Here is a 20,657-nt window from a genome sequence, read left to right on the forward strand (position 1 = left end):
GATGGCCCACCAGTTCTTGGCTCCATTGCTTCATTACCATCTGTCCGAATCCAATGTGAACCTGCATGGGCCAGGCAGCTATGATGGTTGCTGTGGATACTGGCTTTACATTTGGCGTAGTCTGTGGCAGGATTCGATACAGATGAGTATGGAGCCACCTTTGATTGGTGGAGTAGAGCAGTGGTCCCCAACCCCCGGGCTGCGGACCAGTACTGGTCCGTGGGCCATTTGGTACCAGTCTGTAGAGAAAGAATAAATAACTTACATTATTTCTGTTTTATTTATATTTAAGTCTGAATGATGTTTTATTTTTTAAAAATGACCAGATTCCCTGCCTGACCAGGCGGTGGCACAGTGGATAGAGCATCGGACTGGGATGCGGAAGGACCCAGGTTCAAGACCCCGAGGTAGCCAGCTTAAGTGTGGGCTCATCTGGTTTGAGCAAAAGCTCACCAGCTTGGACTCAAGGTCGCTGTCTCGAGCAAGGGGTCACTTGGTTTGCTGTAGGCCCACAGTCAAGGCACATGAGAAAGCAATCAATGAACAACTAAGGTGTCACAATGAAAAACTGGTGATTGATGCTTCTCATCTTTCTCCATTTCTGTCTGTCTGTCCCTATCTGTCCCTCTCTCTGACTCTCTCTATCTGTCCCTCTCTCTGACTCTCTCTCTCTCTGTCCCTGTAAAAAAAAAAAATGACCAGATTCCCTCTGTTACATCCATCTAAGACTCACTCTTGACGCTTGTCTTGTAAGTTCGACAATTATAGTATTTAAAAATACCACAGTTTTTACGCCGGTCGCATCATTTTATTTTGTGCATTTATCTGTCCCACCCTAAAGGCCGGTCCGTGAAAATATTAAACCGGTCTGTGGCCCAAAAAAGGTTGGGGACCACTGGAGTAGCGGACTGGCTGCTGCTATGGTTCCCCATGGCTGTCCTTTTGGGGACCATAGGCTGGCTGACTTTTACAGCCATACGTGAGGAAACCGAGAGCTCTGTGGAAGAGGTTGCCCGGGTCCTGCAAACTGAGCAGTGGAAGGAGCTGGAGCAAACATGGGAGAAACAGATGCTGACCCTGGAGCTGGAGGAAGCGCTGGAGGAGGAGGTCGATCAGGTTTGTGAGGTTCACCTGGAAATGGAGCAGCCGCTGGAGTAAGAATCACAGGTTCATGAGTTGTAGCTTGTCCTGGATGTTGTGAAGAGCCAGCAGCGGCAGGAGGCTGGGGCTGAGGCCGGAGCTGGAGCTGCAAGGTCTGCGGTGCAGAAGGCGACAGCAGCCTGGGACTCGAGCCCGGCAGTGGCCCAGGACTCGAGCCCAGCAGCGGGAGCTGGTGTTTTCAGTTCCTCTTTGGAGAATCAGGCTGAAGTTGCAATCCGCAGTCTCCAGAAGATGAGAGCCCAACTGGAAGGAGCACCTACTATGGCCTTGGTAGGTCTGCGATTTTGGGACATAGGAGTGCGTGCCATCATGCTCTCTGGAGCAGAGATGGAAATGCTGACTACCATTGCCATGTGTGAACTGATTTCCTGGACTACGACCAGAGTGGGCACTGGCTCCTTTGTTGGATGGACTTACGGATTTTGGACAATGTGGAATACCCTGATGGCAGTGGGGGATGGCTTTGCTGGAGGCCCTTCCCCTGCCCTGAGAAGCTTTTTCCATGGCTAGAAAGAAGTCCGAGGACATTTTGCGCTTTTGGCAAAGTGCTCAGAGACTGGTGAAGTGCACCTTTGTAAGTGTTGAAATTGTATGATTTGTCATGTTGTTGTAATTTGTGTAATGTGCCTAATTTCCTTGCACAGGGATGCTGGTGGTGTAGATTGTGAATAGTAAAGTGAGCATAGGGGTGGATTTTGGGGCAGATAAAATGTTATGCTCACTTTGTTAAAGATGGCGCTGCCCACATGGAAGCTGTCGCCCAGGTGATATTAATGTGTGCTGGGGGTGGGTTGTGGGCAGGCAGGATCCTTGTAGCCTGGGGCTTGGTTTTAGGACTAAGCCTTTCCCACCCTTTTTGATGTAGGGTAGTACAATCCCATCATGCCTCAGATAAGTGACTTTGTATCAGAGACTTCCCCTATTTTGTATATTGGATTAAAGGTTTTGATTTCTGCACTATAAAGTGGGGCAGACCAGGAGCTTGCTCTCTTGATTCCTGAGACTAGCATTAGGGAGGAGAGCAGAGAGCAGAGCAGAGAGAGTCCATGTGGAGGAGGCCAGGAGAAGCAGTCAAGATGGCAGAGTGCTGAGTGAGAAGCCAGTTTGTGCAGAGTTTGTACAGGGAGAAGGAAGGAGATGGGGAACAGAGGTGAATAAGTCTGGTGAGCTAGAAACCTTTGATTCTAGGAAACTCGGATAAATCAGTAGCTCTGTGAGCACTGAATGAGTGGGTTTTGGAGCCCAGTGTGTTTTTACTTTCCCACTTGGGTGCAAGCTAGGATTAAAGATGATGGCCCACCAGTTCTTGGCTCTGTTGCTTCATTACCATTTGTCCGAATCCAATGAGAACCTGGATGGGCCAGTGTTGGGCAGATAAAATATATTATGCTCACTTTGTTAAAGATGGCGCTGCCCACAAGGAAGCCCATCACCCAGGTGATATTAATGTGTGTTGGGGGCGGGCTATGGGCAGGCAAGATGCTTGTAGTCTGAGACTTGGTTTTAGGACTAAGCCTTTCCCACCCTTTATGATGTGGGCTGGTGCAATCCCATCATGCCCCAGATAAGTGACTTTGTATCAGAGACTTCCCTATTTTGTATATTGGATTAAAGGTTTTGATTTCTACACTATAAAATGGGGGCAGAACAGGAGCTTGCTCTCTCGGTTCCTGAGATTAGCATTAGAGAGCAGAGCAGAGAAAGGCCCTGTGGAGGAGGCCAGGAGAAGTAGCCAAGATGGTGGAGTATTGAGTGAGAAGCCAGTTTGTGCAGAGTTTGTTCAGGGATAAGGAAGGAGATGGGGAATAGAGGTGAATAAGGCTGGTGAGCTGGAAACCTTTGATTCTAGAAAACTCGGATAAGTCAGTAGCTTTGTGAGCACTGAATGAGTGGGTTTTGGAGCCCAGTGTGTGTTTTTACTTGTCCGCCGGGTGCAAGCTAGGATTAAAGATGATGGCCCATCAGCTTTTGACTCCGTTGTTTCTTTACCAACTGTCTGAATCCAATGTGAACCTGCATGGGCCAGGCTGCTGTGATGGTGGCCGTGCCTACTGGCTTTACAGCCAGGCAGCTATGATAGTGGCCGTGTATACTGGCCATACAACATGGTTTTTAAATGCCCATAGGACATTGAGTAAAACTACCAAAAAGACAAATATCCCTAAATTTCAAAAAGTAAAACTCTTTTTTACCTTATATTTTATTTTATTGAGGTATAATTGACATACATTACATTAGTTTCACGTGTAAAATATAATGATTTGACACTTGAATATATTGCAAAATGATCACAATAGTGCAGTTAAAATCCACCACCATACATAGTTTTAAAAAGTTATTTTTTTCGTGCTCGCTTCAGCAGCACATATACTAAAAAATTGGAATGATACAGAGAAGATTAGCATGGCCCCTGCGCAAGGATGACACGCAAATTTGTGAAGCGTTCCATATTTTAAAAAAAAAGTTATTTTTTTTCTTGTGATGAGAAGCATGACATGGTAACAACCAATTTGTGCTTCTTAATCCCTTCACCTTTCCCACTCATCTCACCAACCCCCCTCTCTTCTGGGAACAGACAAAATATTCTCTGTATTTATGTGTTCATTTCTGTTCTCTTTTTTCATTTGTTTTGACTTTTAAATTCAGTTGTTGATAGATATGTATTTATTGCCATTTATTGTTCATATGTTGGGCAGATAAAATATATTATGCTCATTTTGTTAAAGATGGCACTGCCCATATGGAAGCCCGTCTCCCAGGTGATGATATTAGTAGCCCTTATGCTTGGAATGGGCGTAATTATATTAATGTGTGTTGGGGGCGGGCTGTGGGCAGGCAGGATCCTTGTAGCCTGGGGCTTGGTTTTAGGAGTAAACCTTTCCCACCCTTTTTGATGTGGGGTGGACTTTGTATCAGAGATTTCCCTATTTTGTATATTGGATTAAAGGTTTTGATTTCTGCACTATAAAGTGGGGCAGGCAGAGAGCTTGCTCTCTCGGTTCCTATGATTAGCATTAGAGAGGAGAGAGCGGAGAGCAGAGAAAGGCCACGTGGAGGAGAGGAGAGGCAGCCAAGATGGCAGAGTGCTAAAAGAGGAGCCAGTTTGTGTAGAATTTGTGCAGGGAGAAGGAAGGAGATGGGGAATAAAGGTGAATAAGTCTGGTGAGCTAGAAACCTTTGATTCTAGGAAACTCAGATAAGTCAGTAGCTTTGTGAACACTGAATAAGTGGGTTTTGGAGCTCAGTGTGTGTATTTCTTGCCCACTGGGTGCAAGCTAGGATTAAAGCTAATGGCCCACCAGTTCTTGGCTCTGTTGTTTCATTACCGTCTGTCCAAATCTAATGTGAACCTGCATGGGCCAGGTGGCTGTGATGGTGGCTGCAGCCACTGGCTTTACATCATATTTTTTTATTTTTTTCTTCTTCTTAAAGAAGACCCTTTAACATTTTATGTAATACTGGTTTGGTGGTGATAAACTCCTTTAGCTTTTTTGTTTTGTTTTGTTTTGTTTAGGAAGCTCTTTATATATCCTTCTGTCTTAAATGATAGTTTTGCTAGGCAGCGTAATCTTGGTTGTAGATCCTTGCTTTTTGTCACTTTGAATATTTCTTGCAGTGGTCTTCTGGCCTGCAAAGTTTCTGCTGAGAAATCAGCTGACAGTCTTATGGGAGTTGCCTTGTAGGTTACTTTTTTTTCTGCTGCTTTAAGATTCTGTCTTTGTTTTTAACCTTTGGCATTTTAATTATCATGTGTTTGGTGTGGGCCTCTTAGGAAGTTTCCTGTCATTATTTTTTCACATAGGTTTTCAATTTCTTGCCCTCTTCTCTTCTAGCACCCCCAGGATGTGATTGTTGGTATAACTGAAGTTGTCCCAATGGCTCCTTACTCTGTCTTCACTTGGGGAGACATTTTCTTTTTGCTGTAGTGATTGGGTGTTTTTTGCTTCTTTATATTTCAAATCACTGATTTAATTTTTGGCTTCATCTACTCTACTGTTGAGTACCTGTAAATTATTCTTCATTTAAATTATTGTGTCCTTTATTTCTGCTTGGTTCCTTTTTATGGTTTCTGTGTCCTTTTTCATGCTGTTGAAATCCAAGTTCCTTGGGCATCCTTATAACCATCATTTTGAACTCCGTACAGGTAGTTTGCCTGCCTCATTTTCATTTAGTTTTTTTCTGGAGATTTCTCCTGTTCTTTCGTTTGTGACATGTTTCTTTATCTTTGCATTTGGGCTGCTTCCCTATGTTTGTTTCTATGTATAAGGTAGAGCTGCTATGCCTCCCTGACTTGACACAGTGGCCTTGTGTAGTAGGCATCCTGTAGGGCCCAGTGGCACAGCCTCCCCAGTCACCCAAGCTGATGTTCCAGGTGTGCCCCTGGGTGGGCTGTGTGCACTGTCCTGTTGTAATTGAGCCTTGATTGCTGTTGGTGTCGCTGGGAGGGATTGACCCCCAGGCCAATTCTGTGAGGACCAGCTGTGACTGCAGCAGAGGAGGTGCTCTGCAGGAGTCTACCCTACAGAGCAGAACTTCTTCAGTGGGGCTGTGGTGCCACTGAGTCTGCTTCTTGAGTGTGTTGCCCATGAGGTGGTAGGGTTGTAATCCAGTGTGGTTTAAAGCTGTACCTGGTGCACTGGCTTTGGGGCCTCCCAGGAGGTACAAGGTCAGCCTCTGATTGCACCCTGCCTGGGACCTCCTGGTATAAGCTACAGAGTGATCTGCAGATGGCAGCTACTTGTGCTGGGCTTGGGGGAACCCAGGAGAGGCCAAGCTGTGAACCAAAGCAGGTTGCCACTAGTGACACATGGGGCCACTTAGACAGAGGTACGAGGTATGCAGAGGCCAGATGCTGCTTGTCTGAGAGATTTTACAGGAAGTTTGAAGCATGAGGCAAGAGAAGCCAGTTGTATGGAAAAGCCATTGGGAATGGCTTAGGTGGGCCCACAAGTTGGGTGGTGTAGGGTCTCAGGGAATCACCAGGGTAGGGTGAATAGTGTGAGCCAATTTGATAGAGACCCAGATATAGCACCCACCTGTTGGCTCTGTTGGGGGGGGGGGGCTGTCTCAGAAAAGGAGCAATGTCCTCTGCCAGCACTATTATCTGTCAAAAAGCTTCCCCCTCCCAACTTTTGTCCTGATGCCAGATAATTCAGCTCCTCCTTGTATGTCCATGGTTCCTTTTAAGCTGCTTCCCCAGTGCTGGAGCTCACAGGGAGTGTCTGAGTAAGCATGTGTGTGTGGGGGGTCCTTTAAGAGAAACTGCCTCACACTCCAGCAGCCCTCCTCCTCATTCAGCCACAATCCCTGCTGGGTTTTACAGCAAAGGTTATAGGGACTTCTCTTCCTGGCATTAGAACCTTGGGCTAGGAGACCTCGTGTGGAGCTGGGACCCCTGGTTCCTCAGAGGGAGGCCTCACAACCAATCCCTTCTGATTTTAAACTGCCACATGTGGGTGTGGGACCTGCCAGTTCTGCATCTCTGCCCCTCTTACCAGTCTGGTTGTGGCTTCTTTAATTCCCTATTTGTAGGACTTCCATTCAGCCAGATTTCAGGTGGTTCTGAATGATAGTTGTAATTTTGATGTGGTTGTGAGTGAGTACCTCATTTACCTACACTGCCATCTTGACTGCAAGTCCCAAAAAGTTGAATTCTTCTTATAGGACATGGTCTTTGTCTATAATCTATTTAAACTGGGGGGAAAAAAAATCTAAATATGTGGATATACTTTTCAAATTCTAAATAACTCTTGGATCAACTATGAAAACAAATAATCCTAGTAACACATCAGAAGAATAATATCCTGTCCAAATATTTTATTACAGGAACACAAACTTAGATAAACATTAGGAAATGTATTAAGGCAATGTTTACATTAAATAGATTAAAGGAGAAAGCCTATAGAGATTAGAAAGGAATTTGAGTCAGTCATTGTAAATTTAAAATATTGATAAAAAAGGAATAGTATGATACTTCTTTAACACAAAAATGAATAAACACATGAAACAAAAACATAATAAAGTTGGTCAAGTGGCTTGATAAAAGATAAATACATAGAAAAAATAGCTTGTTTATGTCAGCAACAACAAATGAGAAAATAAAAAGGAAACATTTGATTCAGAAAAGCATGTGCATGCATGTAAAGCACCTAGTATAATTCCTAGTAGATAAGAGGCTATATAAATAAGGTGTAAAGATATTGGTATTATGCCTAGAGGTAAAATTACCAAGAGGAAAAAGATACACTTTAAAGATTCTTTTCTTTTTTTAATTCAGTGAGAGGAAGGGAGGCAGAGAGACAAACTGCATGTGCCTCAATGGGGCTCTGCCCGGCAAGCCCACTGGGGCGATGCTCTGCCCAACTGGGGCCCTTGCTCTGTTACAACCAGAGCCTTCTTTTAGTGCCTGAGGCAGAGGCCATGGAGCTGTCCTCAATGCCTGGGGCTAACTCACTTCAGTTGAGCTATGGCTTCAGGAGAAGAGAAAAAGAGAAAGGAGAGGAGGAGGGGTGGAGAAGCAATGGGCACTTCTCCTGTGTGCCCTAACCAGGAATCGAATCTGGAACATCCACACACCGGGCCAATGCTCTATCACTGAGCCAACTGGCCAGGGCCTAAGATTCTTTATTTAAATTGATTTTAGAAAGAGGAGAAAGAGAAAGGTGGTGGATAGCAGTGGGAAACATCAATTTGTAGTATGTGCCCTGACTCAGCAAGTCCAGAGTTTTGAATTGGTGACTGTAAAGCCAGTAGCCAAGGGCACTATCACAGCCACCTGGCCCATGCAGGTTTGCATTGGATTTGGACAGATGGTAATGAAAAACAGAACCAAGAACTGGTGGGTCATTAGCTTTAATCCTAGCTTGCACCCCGTGGGCAAGTAAAAACACGCACTGGGCTCCAAAACCCACTCATTCAGTGCTCACAAAGCTACTGACTTATCCGAGTTTCCTAGAATCAAAGGTTTCTAACCTCACCAGTCTCATTCACCTCTGCTCCTCATCTCTCTGCACAAACTCTGCACTAACTGGCTTCTCCTTCAATACTCAGCCATCTTGGCTGCTTCTCCTGGCCTCCTCCACATGGCCTTTCTGTGCTCTCCTCTCTAATGCTAATCTCAGGAACCGAGAGAGCAAGCTCCCGGTCTGCCCCACTTTATAGTGCAGCAATCAAAACCTTTAATCCAATATACAAAATAGAGAAGTCTCTGATACAAAGTCACTTATCTGAGGCAGGCATGATGGGGTTGTACCACCCCACATCAAAAAGGGTGGGAAAGGCTTAGTCCTAAAACCAAGCCCCAGGCTACAAGGATCCTGCCTGCCCACAGCCCACCCCCAACACACATTAATATCACCTGGGCGATGGGCTTCCACGTGGGTAGCGCCATCTTTAATAAAGTGAGCATAATATATTTTATCTGCCCAACAGTGACCTCAGCATTCCAGGCTGATGCTTATCTACTGCACCACCACAGGTCAGGCTAAGATTCTTGATTTATATATCCAAGTTATTCTTTTTTATTATTATTAAAGTATAATATACATCTAGAACTCTGGTAATAAGTGCACAGATCAAGAAAGCAACACTTTCAGCATTCTTAAGCCTCTTGGATTTCCCATCTTAATTCCTAGTCATCTTCCTCCCAGGGGTATTTCTGACTTCTGCTAATACGGATTAATGTTGCCTGTTTTGTGATTCCTATGAATGGAATCATGCATATATACTCTTGTGTCTGACTTCTTTTGCTCACCATTATGTTTATCAGATCACCCTTCTTGTTTGTGCTTGTGGATTGTAAAGCCAGTAGCTGCGGCCACCATCACAGCCGCCTGGCCCATGCAGGTTCGCATTGGATTCGGACAGTTGGTAAAGAAACAACGAAGCCAAAAACTGGTGGGCCATCATCTTTAATCCTAGCTTGCACCTGGTGGGCAAGTAAAAACACACACTGGGCTCCAAAACCCACTCATTCAGTACTCACAAAGCTACTGACTTATCCAAGTTTCTAGAATCAAAGGTTTCTAGCTCACCAGACTTATTCACCTCTGTTCCCCATCTCCTTCCTTCTCCCTGAACAAACTGCACAAACTGGCTTCTCACTCAGCACTCTGCCATCTTGGCTGCTTCTCCTGGTCTCCTCCACATGGTCTTTCTCTGTTCTCCTCTCTAATGCTAATCTCAAGAACCGAGAGAGAGCAAGCTTCTGGTCTGTCCCACTTTATAGTGTAGAAACCAAAACCTTTAATCCAATATAAAAACAAGGAAATCTCTGATACAAAGTCACTTATCTGAGGCATAATGGGATTCATCATGAGAGTGCACCACCCTACATCAAAAAGGTTGGGAAAGGCTTAGTCCTAAAACCAAGCCTTAGGCTATAAGAATCCTGCCTGCTTACAGCCTGTCCCCCCACATCCAATACAAACTATAAGTGAGCAAACATATATATCATATTTAAAATCTTATTTGACCAACATGGATTATTCATATTGCTGTGTAGTATTTAATTATATGAATGTACCACAATTTTTCATTCTGTTGGGCAATTGGGTAGTTTCCAATTTGGGGCCATTATCAAAAGCTCTGCTATGAGTATTGTGATACATATCTTTTGGTGGACATATAGACACTTTTCTGTTTACTCATTTTTTCTACTAGGTTGTTTCCCTTTTCTATTGATTCATAAAAGTTTTTTATATATTATTGCTGCAAGTCCTTTGTTAGATATACCTATTGCAAATATCTTATCCTCCTTCACGGATTGCGTTTTTACTCTCAATGGTATCTTTTGGTGAACAGAAGTCCTGTTTAAAGAAAAAAATCTTGGCATACTTTAAGGTCACAGAGATGTTATTCTATATTTTCTTCTAACCAAATTGCTTTTATTTTCAGTGCCACAAATTTACTTTAATATATTTTTCTCAACCCTGGCTGGTTGGCTCAGCGGTAGAGCATTGACCTAGTGTGTGGTAGTCCTGGATTCAACTCCTGGTTAGGGCACACAAGCAAGACAACCATCTTCTTCTACCCCCTCCCTCTTCTCTCTCTCTCTTCCCCTCCCACAACCATGGCTCGATTCATTTGAACACATCAGCCCTGAGCGCTGAGGATGACTCTGTAAAGCAGGGTTTGGGAAACTTTTTGGCTGAGAGAGCCATGAACGCCACATATTTTAAAATGTAATTCCATGAGAGCCATACAATGACCTATGTACATTATGCATTATCCAATAAAAATTTGGTGTTGTCCCGGAGGACAGCTGTGATTGGCTCCAGCCACCCACAACCATGAACATGAGTGGTAGGAAATGAATGGATTGTAATACATGAGAATATTTTATATATATATATATATATATATATTTGTATTTTTCTGAAGCTGGAAACAGGGAGGCAATCAGACAGACTCCTGCATGCGCCCAACCAGGATCCACCCGGCATGCCCACCAAGGGGCGATGCTCTGCCCATCTGGGGCGTTGCTCTGTTGCAACCAGAGCCATTCTAATGCCTGAGGCAGAGGCCATGGAGCCATCCTCAATACCTGGGCCAACTTTGCCCCAACGGAGCCTTTGCTGTGGGAGGGGAAGAGACAGAGAGGAGAGGGGGAGGGGTGGAGAAGCAGATGGGCGTCTCCCCTGTGTGCCCTGGCCGGGAATCGAACCCTGGACTCTTGCACTCCAGGCCGACGCTCTACCACTGAGCCAACCGGCCAGGGCCTGTTTTATATTTTTAACATTTTTTTTTTTTATTAGAGATTTGTCTGAAAGCCAGATGCAGCCATCAAAAGAGCCACATCTGGCTCACAAGCCATAGGTTCCCGACCCTTCCACCTCAGGCACTAAAAATAGCTCGTTAATGAGTATGGCCCCAGCTGGGCAGAGCATCAGCCCCAGATGGTGTTCGGGACTGAAATATAAACAGGGTGTTTTTACAATCTGGATATCCAGGGGACAGAGGTGCTGGGCCTAACCCCCCACCTCACCTGCTCAGTTAAACAAAGAGCTATGGTCTTTGTTTAATGTTGTCTAAATGTGATTTTTTAATTTCTTGCATGCAAAAAATTGGAAATGCCTGCTTTAATATTGAAAAAACAAAATATCATCCCTGCAAATTTTTAATTTTAATTGGAACAAATATAGCGTGCTAATTTAAATAGAATGGAATGTTAGATCCTAAAGACTTGCTAATTTTGGGTAAACTCCTTTAAACTTCAGGCTGCTTGCTGCAGCTGCAGAGCTTGAAGCAGAGTAGATTTACATAACAAACGTAGATTTTTTACATAACATAGGAAAATAATGAAAGCCACACTGGAATTTTCCAGCTTTAATGTGCTTTTTAATTTGCCTGTTAATTAATGGGGTAGAAATGTTTTAATAAGTATGGGAATGTTACTTGAAAATGCATTTACTATGTTTTGTTAGAAGTTAACATGAAGACAAGTATTTCTTTTTTTTTTTTTTTTTTCTGAAGATGGAAACGGGGAGAGACAGTCAGACAGACTCCCGCATGCGCCCGACCGGGATCCACCCGGCACGCCCACCAGGGGCGAGGCTCTGCCCACCAGGGGGTGATGCTCTGCCCCTCTGGGGCGTCGCTCTGCTGCGACCAGAGCCACTCTAGCGCCTGGGGCAGAGGCCAAGGAGCCATCCCCAGCGCCCGGGCCATCTTTGCTCCAATGGAGCCTTGGCTGTGGGAGGGGAAGAGAGAGACAGAGAGGAAGGAGGGGGGGGTGGAGAAGCAAATGGGCGCTTCGCCTATGTGCCCTGGCCGGGAATCGAACCCGAGTCCCCTGCACGCCAGGCCGACGCTCTACCGCTGAGCCAACCATCCAGGACCAAGACAAGTATTTCTTACAATTTTTTTTTCTTAAAATTTTTGAAGTCAAGGTATTATAAAGTGTGCTCAACAAATGTTTAAAGGTCAATTATAAATAATATAAAAAAGGAGGGGGGAGTCATATCCTGGAACTCCTGCAAATCTATTTTATCATGCTTTTTACTTAAAAAAAAATTTATTTTGAATGCTGGTGTACAGGGTTATTCAGCAGCTGAGAGACTCTGGAATCCTACAGGAGATGCCAAAATTTTTTGTTTCTCCTGCAAACTTCTACCCTCTTTTATTTGATCCAGCTGATAACGCTGTTTTGTTTTTTTCCCAATCAGCTCTAGATATATGGAAAAAATTTATATAGGCAGAAGAGGACCCTCAAACCCTTCAGCGAGATCTTCTGAGCATGGCTTTTAAGGCCTATAATGACCAAGAGAGGAACAGAAAAGGCAGACAGAGCCCAAAAAGAGATCAGGCAAAATACCAGCTCTTGGCATGTGCCCATAAAAGCTCCAAAGCCCCAAAGGGGCTTCATAGGACTCCATCAAGGCCCTGCTTCAAGAGCAGAAAGGAAGGTCATTGATTTTGAGAGAGAGACATCAATTTTGTTGTTCTATCTATGTGTTCTCTGGTTGATTCTTATTTGTGCCCTGAACAGGGATCGAACCCACAACTTTAGCGTATTGGGATGACACTCTAACCAACTGAGCTACCCTGCCAGGGTTTGTTGAATCTTTTAAAAATAATCCTTCAGAGAAACCCAAAGAGAAGTAGGAAATGCTTTCAGAAGGGTATGCCGCAGACCAGTGCCACTAGTAATTGTCCAGGTCCTGAGTGAAAACAGTGCAGAATGAAGAAATAAACTCTTGAGAGAAAAAGGATGGGATTGGGAAGCCTCTTTGCATAGCTGAGGGCTTACAAGAGTCTGTCTCCACCCCCAAACTGCTTTATCTATAGAGCAGAGCAAGGTACTTTACAAAACAAAAGAGATCTCTGATACAAAGTCACACCTCCAAGCTACATCAGGAATTCTCACTAGCTACATTAGGAAATCTCTCCAGTGCAGAAAACCCTCCACCAAGCACAACATCTTTTTTTTCTTTTAAAGAATTTATTTATTCATTCATTTTAGAGATAGAGACAGAGACAGAGAAAGAGAGAGAAGGGGGGAGGAGCAGGAAGCATCAACTCTCATATATGCCTTGACTGGGCATCTTAACTTCACAAAACAATGGGTAAAAAGAAAACTGCCTCCAGTCTCTTGAGGGACATGGGGGATGGGATGAGTGGAAGCACAGCTAACACAGAGGTGTAGAGAAAGTCATAGCCTTTAGCAACTTAATCAAACAATCAGAGATTTGTAGGGAAGAGCTTATCCTTTTGGCTTAATTCTTTTTTTTTTTTTTTTATTGAACTCAACTTTTATTCTTTTTTTATTTATTTATTTTTATTTTTATTTTTTTTAAGCTGGAAACGGGGAGAGACAGTCAGACAGACTCCCGCATGTGCCCGACCGGGATCCACCCGGCACGCCCACCAGGGCGATGCTCTGCCCACCAGGGGGCGATGCTCTGCCCCTGCGGGGCATCGCTCTGCCGCGACCAGAGCCACTCTAGCGCCTGGGGCAGAGGCCAAGGAGCCATCCCCAGCGCCCGGGCCATCTTTGCTCCAATGTAGCCTTGGCTGTGGGAGGGGAAGAGAGAGACAGAGAGGAAGGAGGGGGTGGGGGTGGAGAAGCAAATGGGTGCTTCCCCTATGTGCCCTGGCCGGGAATCAAACCCGGGTCCCCCGCACGCCAGGCCGACGCTCTACCGCTGAGCCAACTGGCCAGGGCTCAACTTTTATTCTTCATAAAATTTTTTTTATATAAATAAATTTTTATTTTAATGGGGTGACATCAATAAATCAGGGTACATATATTCAAAGAAAACATTTCCAGGTTATCTTGTCATTTAGTTCTGTTGCATATCCATCACCCAAAGAGAGATCGTCCTCCGTCACCCTCTATCCAGTTTTCTTTGTACCCTTCTCCCTCATTCCCTCCCCCCACCCCCTGGCTTAATTCTTAAACTGTGAGAGCTTTGCCAGCTTGTAGTCTCCCACAAGGGTACATTCGTGGAAGGACCCAGCATGCTTCATGTGCAGCTGTGCCTAGCTAGCAATGACATAAATTAGGTCTCTCACACTTTAATCTTGGCTTTTTTGTAGAAAAGCTCTTGTAAAACACCTTGTGTTGGATTTGTCAAACAGAATTATGGAAGGGAGGGAACATCCATCTTCTGCTAGCATGGTAGGACATTGCTTTTGAGCATGTGACAATGCCTCATGATTCTTCAGTGTGACTCATGGTGTCATCCTCAGGAAGATCCTTTATACCCAATATTTCTTGTTTTAAATAATTTTGTGCATTTTCAGCATAATTTACCAGTTCCTGAATATTATGATATGCTTTGTCATCCAAATGTTTATCTCCTTCACCAGTGATTTTCATAAGCCATCTCTTAGTCAGATTTTCTTTTGACCGCAGCTTCCTATCCACTTTTTCTTCTCAGTCCCCAGCATGAGGGGTTTGGCTTTTCATCCTCCTTGGGGTTTTTGAAGTCAGTCTAGGGCCCAGAAACAGGGCCAGCCTCCTCCGGTGTGCAGGCTTCCTATTGTTCCATGGTCACATGCTGACATAGTATACTGTTACAGTAAATAACGTCCATATTTCCCCCCCCCCCAAATTGCAGGTGTTATCAGAGACAGAGTCCTTAAGCTCCCTGAGCCAAGTCCCACCTCCAAAAGGCCTCGGTGTAAATGCTGAGTGCTGGAATTCTACCGGAATCATCAGGTAGAGTTAAGAGCCTTCACAGTCTCTTCTCTGCAGCAGCTCCAGGTCATGTCCAGTCAGTGATGGAAACGCTGGGTCTGCTGGCAGTGACACTGCCCAACCAAGGGGCCATTATGCTTGCCCACAGGCTCTAATGACCCTCACACAGGCCAGGCACCACAATTGCTTTTGAAGGTGGATGAATGGCAATAGACACAGCCACCAGGTATGAATAAATACTTGCTTTGTCATATGCGTCAAAGGCCCTAACATGTGCCTAGCTGCCCATCCTTCCTACTGAGTGGGTGTGTCTCAGTAGAGCCCAAGATCTACGTTGATCAGGCGTCCCTGATTCTACTTCCCTGAGCAGTGGGACACTCCTGCCTATCAGCAGATCTGGCAGCCTCTTCGAGACTACTCTTGAGGCGGCTATGATAAGTGCCGACACTAAATGCCACCGGAGAAAAAACATGAGACCAACACACAAAGTTAGTTGCAAGAATTACACAGGCAATTTATTACTTACAAATCTCTTTGGCATGCCTGGATACAGCTTAAGGGGACCCCATTGGCGTACTCCTCTCAGCTGTCTTTGGTCAGAGCTCAGAGCAGCGTGGAGACAGTCCACGTTCAAGTTGGAGTCTGGACGACTACCTCAGCAGGGGCCCCTCAGTTTTAGTACCTTTTCTGGCCAACGCCTTCTAACAGGTGTCAATTTACAGGATTATCACCTCAAACCACCTTTTGGGGAGTTCCACACTGGAAGCCCTTTTTATGTTAATTTACTAAAATGTTACATCAAGCCATTTTTAAGATGTTCCTAGGGAAGCTTCTTGTTTATGTTAACTTACAGAGTTATGACATCAAACTACTTCTTATCTATGTATAACTTCACACACACACTAACTGGGCCCTGCTCAAAAGTCAGTCTGTTTATCACATCTGCCCACACTGTATATTAATTCCTATCCAGATGGCATAACTTTAATTTCCTTAATTAATTTTGATATTATATCTTAATTACTTTTATATATTTTCCATATTTTTTATATTTCTATATATTTAATTATTATAACATTATATTACTACAACAGGGTGGCCTGAAATAGGCCTGCGGGTTGAATAGGCCTGACCCATTCCTTTAATGGCTAGATAGTTTCATCATTTACCAGCTCAGATGCTGTTCACACAATGACCCATTACCACACATTACAGCAAAATCGCCTTTTTGCTAATGTACTTGTTCAGTGCCACTAGTGAAGGGTGAAAGGTGCCACATCTTTTCCATTGACTTTAGTATTTCATCTGTCTCAGGGTGGCCTGTGCCAAAGCCATGCTCAAGAAAACTTGCAAAGACCGTTTAAAAAATAATAATAGCATTTACTGAGCACCATTAATTGCTTGATATAGATGATATATTTGTCAATAATACCAACTTCCATTGATAATAGAATTGATAGAATACTCAAGGCATTGTGTAAAGAGCTATATGTGTTTTATTTCATTTAATATTAACAAAACTTCTGTGAAGCAGAAATGTTTTAGAGATGAAAAAACTGAGGGTCGGTGAGATTAAGGAAATTTCCCAAAGGAACCTTGCCAGCACATGTTGGAACTAAGTGAAGTGTTAGAACCAGGATTACAATGCAGGCCTACCTGTTCAAACTCTGCCTATAGCTCTTGAGCCAACATGTGTGTAAGGTATTTTTCCCCGCTGAGAAGGAAGGAAGGGACCGGAGCTGCAAAGTGTGGGATAACAAAAGGCTTTATTGAGTACAGAGCACATCCCGCCTGATGAGGTTCCCTGGCCTCGAGGAAAGATGGAGGCCAGGGAAGTCGCAAGTGGTGACCCGCGTGGGAGATATTTAAAGGGTCCCTAGGGTGGTCGAGCTAATATGACGTGGTGAAATCTCACTGGCTGGCAGACGGTCACTTTTTTCCAAAGGGCTCCTTGGAAGTTGCTTTTGGCACACTTGGTTGTGGGCGGTCCTAGCCAAAGTTCATGGGTCTGACCTTTCCCCATTATCCACCGACCTTACATTCTGACCTTTTGTGTTAAATAGAAAAGGGGCACCATTTATTCATCTGACTACTTCCTGCTGATTAGGGGCATCATGGGGAGGGGGAGATCGGAAGGTGGTGGTTTTGAGGGGTGTCAGGAGGACATCTGTTTTGCCATGAGTTGAGAAACTTCGTGGATGCGGTCCTGTAAGGATTTAAAAAAAAAAAAAAGAGGAGTAATAGGGGGATTTGCAGGGTCCAGCCTTTTGGTGAACTGGAGATGGATGGAGTCCGGTGGTTCCGACTGCCAGTGGTCCTCTATGGAGGCAAGCTTGAGGCAAAACTGCATGTCAGGAGTGGTGTAAAAGGGGAAAGGAAGGGATCCCATCCATTCCCATAACTGAGATCTGTGAGGGAACTAGAGGTCCAGAGTGTGATGACAAAACAGAGAAGATGGCCCCCATGTCCACAAGAAATGAGATGGACTTACCCACTAGTTGCAGCTTACCCTGGGTTCTCCGAGTCCAGGCTGTGTCCTAGGAGTTCGAGCGATGCACCCACCTGGCTGGATTTGCTTCCCATTTGGGTGGCTTGTCCTCCATGAAGAGGCGCTGAGGAAAAGCCTGTTGCCCAAAGTGGCAGTTGCTTCACCAGTGACTGGGCTGTTTGCAGTCAGGGCAGGGCTCAGTGGGAAGCTGTGGGCAGGGGTCCTACTGGGACCAGTGACCCTGCTTGCCACACTTAAAGCAAGCTGCTGTTGGGATTTCTCTTTGTGGCTTAGACTTGGGTCGGGGCATCTCCTGTGCCTTGCCCCTGTTGCTCTGCCAGCTTCAGGCTGCAGAGCTTGGGTTTGGAGCATTACCTTCTGCTGCATGCGGGCCTGGCGAACAGCCTTGGCCTGTTTCTACTAGTTGGGACCATTAAAAACTTTAAATGCCATGTTCACAGGTCCTAGATAGGGGTTGGGAATAAGAGGAGAGGGGCTCGTGGGGAGCCCGGCACCCAGATCCAGCAGGAAACGCTGGAGCTAAAGGCAGGACAGGGCCAGAACTTCCTGCAAGAAAATTGGGGTTGGGCCTTGGGGTCCTGCAAACCAGTGTAAGAGCCAGTAGTAGGTGGAGAAAGGCCTGACGGAGGAGGGACTTAAGAACACAGTGGAGAAGGAAGGGGCCCCTGGACAGCTGGGGAGGAGAAAGAGGGAGAGTGATAGTGGTGAATAAGAAACAGGATTTTTCAAAGGGATGGGAGGGGGCTCTCAGAGGGAAGAGACCCGAGCACAAAAGAAGTCCACAGAGGGACCAGAGAAATGTCCCGAGAGAGGGGCGCCCCTGGGGGTCAGACAGGAGGGAGAGAGAGTTGGGAGTCCACGGAGAAGGGGAGAAGGAAAGATCAGGATCGGAGGTTTTAGGTGAGGTTTCTCTGGCCAGAAAACAGGCCTGCGTGGTGGAACAGGCAGCACAGAGATTAAGGACGGGTGCACGAATAATTAGAAGCCATGTATGTAAGAGATCTCCAATCAGTTCCCAGCTTTTTTTGGCGATAGTTATATTGGTGAGGGTGTTAACACTGAAAGTCCCTTCAGAAGGCTAATTCAGTGGGTTCTGTGGCCTGGCCACAGCGGAGAAGAAGAGCAGTTTCTTCTTCTTTAGGGAGGGAGATTCCTGTGCCCCCACAGCCGCCCTCAGTCCTCGGAGTGGTCAGATTTGAGTATCAGCGTCCTAAAACTCAAGCTCTGGCCACGGACGGAAAAGGTAAAGTGGATATGCTCGGGACGTCTCCACGAGCACACGCACTCGAAACAGAAAAACTTCCCTGACATAGCTATGGTTTCAGACAGGGAGTCTCGGTGGAAAGAACTGAGAGGAAGGCTGGAGGCAGGGGACTTACTGCACCATGCACCAAAGTGGGTGGAAGGTCAGAGGTCCTGGTTCTTTCTCAGAGGGGAAGGGAAGAGGAGCGGTCCTTGTGGACTTCAAACTCCTCCCAGGTTTTCAGCACCAAAATGTAAGGTATTTTTGCCCACCGAGAAGGAGGGAAGGGGGCCAGAGCCGCAAAGTGTGGAATAACAAAAGGCTTTATTGAGTACAGAGTGCATCCCGCCTGATGAGGTTCCCTGGCCTCAAGGAAAGATGGAGGCCAAGGAAGTTGCAAGTGGTGACCCGCGTGGGAGATATTTAAAGGGTCCCTAGGGTGGTCGAGCTAATATGACGTGGTGAAATCTCACTGGCTGGCAGACGGTCGCTTTTTTCCAAAGGGCTCCTGGGAAGTTTCTTTTGGCGCGCTTGGTTGTGGGCGGTCCTAGCCAAAGTTTGCGGGTCTGACCTTTCCCCATTATCCACTGACCTTACAATGTGTATCTGATAGTTAACACTGAATAAACCAGTTCTCTGCAGATGGAAAAGTCTTTCCTATAATTATGCAATAAGGCTACGGTATTCCAGCAATTAAGACTTCACAATACAGCCTGACCTGTGGTGGCGCAGTGCATGAAAGTGTTGACCTGGAATGCTGAGGCCACCAGTTCAAAACCCTGGGCTTGCCTGGTCAAGGCACATATGGGAGTTGATGCTTCCTGCTCATGCCCCCTTCTCTCTCTCTCTCTCTCTCTCTACCTCTCTGCCCTCTCTAAAATGAATAAATAATTGAAAAAAAAAAGACTTTACAATACAACCACATAGCATGGCATACAAAACTCTTTGTAACCTAGTCCTTTCCTATATCTGCAACCCTCAACACCTACCTTTGATGTGCCGATCAGAACCAAACTGCTTCCTCTGATCCTTATGTTGGTTATGGGTTTCTGCGCTGGCTGGATAGCTCAGTTGGTTAGAGTATTATTCCAATATGCAAAGGTTGTGGGTTCTATCCTCAGTCAGGGTACATACAAGAGTCAACCAGTGAATGCATAATTAAGTAGAACACAAAATTGAGGTCTCTCCTTTCCTCTCTCTCTCAAAATAAATAAATAAATTGGTAAAAAAAAAATCTGTTGTTGACTCATTTATTTGACATTAAATACTATTTTTTTTCCAAGCACTAGGCTAAGTATGAAGAGACAGAGTCTGATAACACTTTTGCAGAAGGAGGACCACATACTAGAGCATGGACATGTTACTGGCCACTGCCAATAGTCTTGGCGCCTGGGAAGGGTGGAGATGGGGTTGTAAGGTATTCTTCCCTGCCGAGGAAGAAGGAAGGGGCATGGCCACGAAGTGTGGATAAGCAAAAGCTTTATTGAGTACAGAGTGCTTCCTGGACAATGTTCTCTGGTCCCGGGGACAGAGGCCAGGGAAGTCGCGCAGATTAAACCACATGGGGGATATTTAAAGGGTCTCTAGGGTGGTCGAGCTAATATGACGTGGCGAAATCTCGCTGGCTGATGGACAGTCGCTCTTTTCCAAAGGGTTTTGGGAAGTTTCTTTTGGTGCACATGGGTATGGGCGGTTCTAGCCAAAGTTCCTGGGTCTGGTTTCTCATGTGACCTTCACCCATTGCCCACACCTTACAGGGGTGTGCTAGCAAAGTGAGATAGGACATTCTCATTCAGCCCAGATGTAGGAATCGATGTCGACCTGTCTGTGGGAAAGGAAAGCTGGTGACCCAGCTGGGTGTTTATCTAAGCCAACGTTTGCGTTGCTCGGGCCATGGATGGGCTTCGAGCCCTTGAAGGGAAAGGAGTTAGGATCAACTCTGCATTGTTGGAAAAGGAGACTTTGAGATACTGTGGGCACACATTTTGCAGGCTGTGAACCAGCAAAGGCCATTCTCCTCACTGCACAGAGAGCCCAGCATGCTGCAGCACCCTAACTGGCAGCTTTTGGCGCCTGGGCTGGGAGCCCCTGGAGAGGAGCAC

General features: G+C 45.5%; 1 non-coding gene across 1 annotated transcript; it reads left to right on the plus strand.

Annotated features, from left to right (window-relative positions):
- Positions 1–3,507: 3,507 nt before the first annotated feature.
- On the plus strand, positions 3,508–3,616 carry LOC136377777 (U6 spliceosomal RNA). The gene has a single exon (XR_010746408.1). It is a non-coding gene; the product is annotated as a U6 spliceosomal RNA (small nuclear RNA).
- Positions 3,617–20,657: the final 17,041 nt, after the last annotated feature.

The sequence above is a fragment of the Saccopteryx leptura genome, chromosome 6 (genome assembly GCF_036850995.1).
Source record: "Saccopteryx leptura isolate mSacLep1 chromosome 6, mSacLep1_pri_phased_curated, whole genome shotgun sequence".
Lineage (NCBI taxonomy): Eukaryota > Metazoa > Chordata > Mammalia > Chiroptera > Emballonuridae > Saccopteryx > Saccopteryx leptura.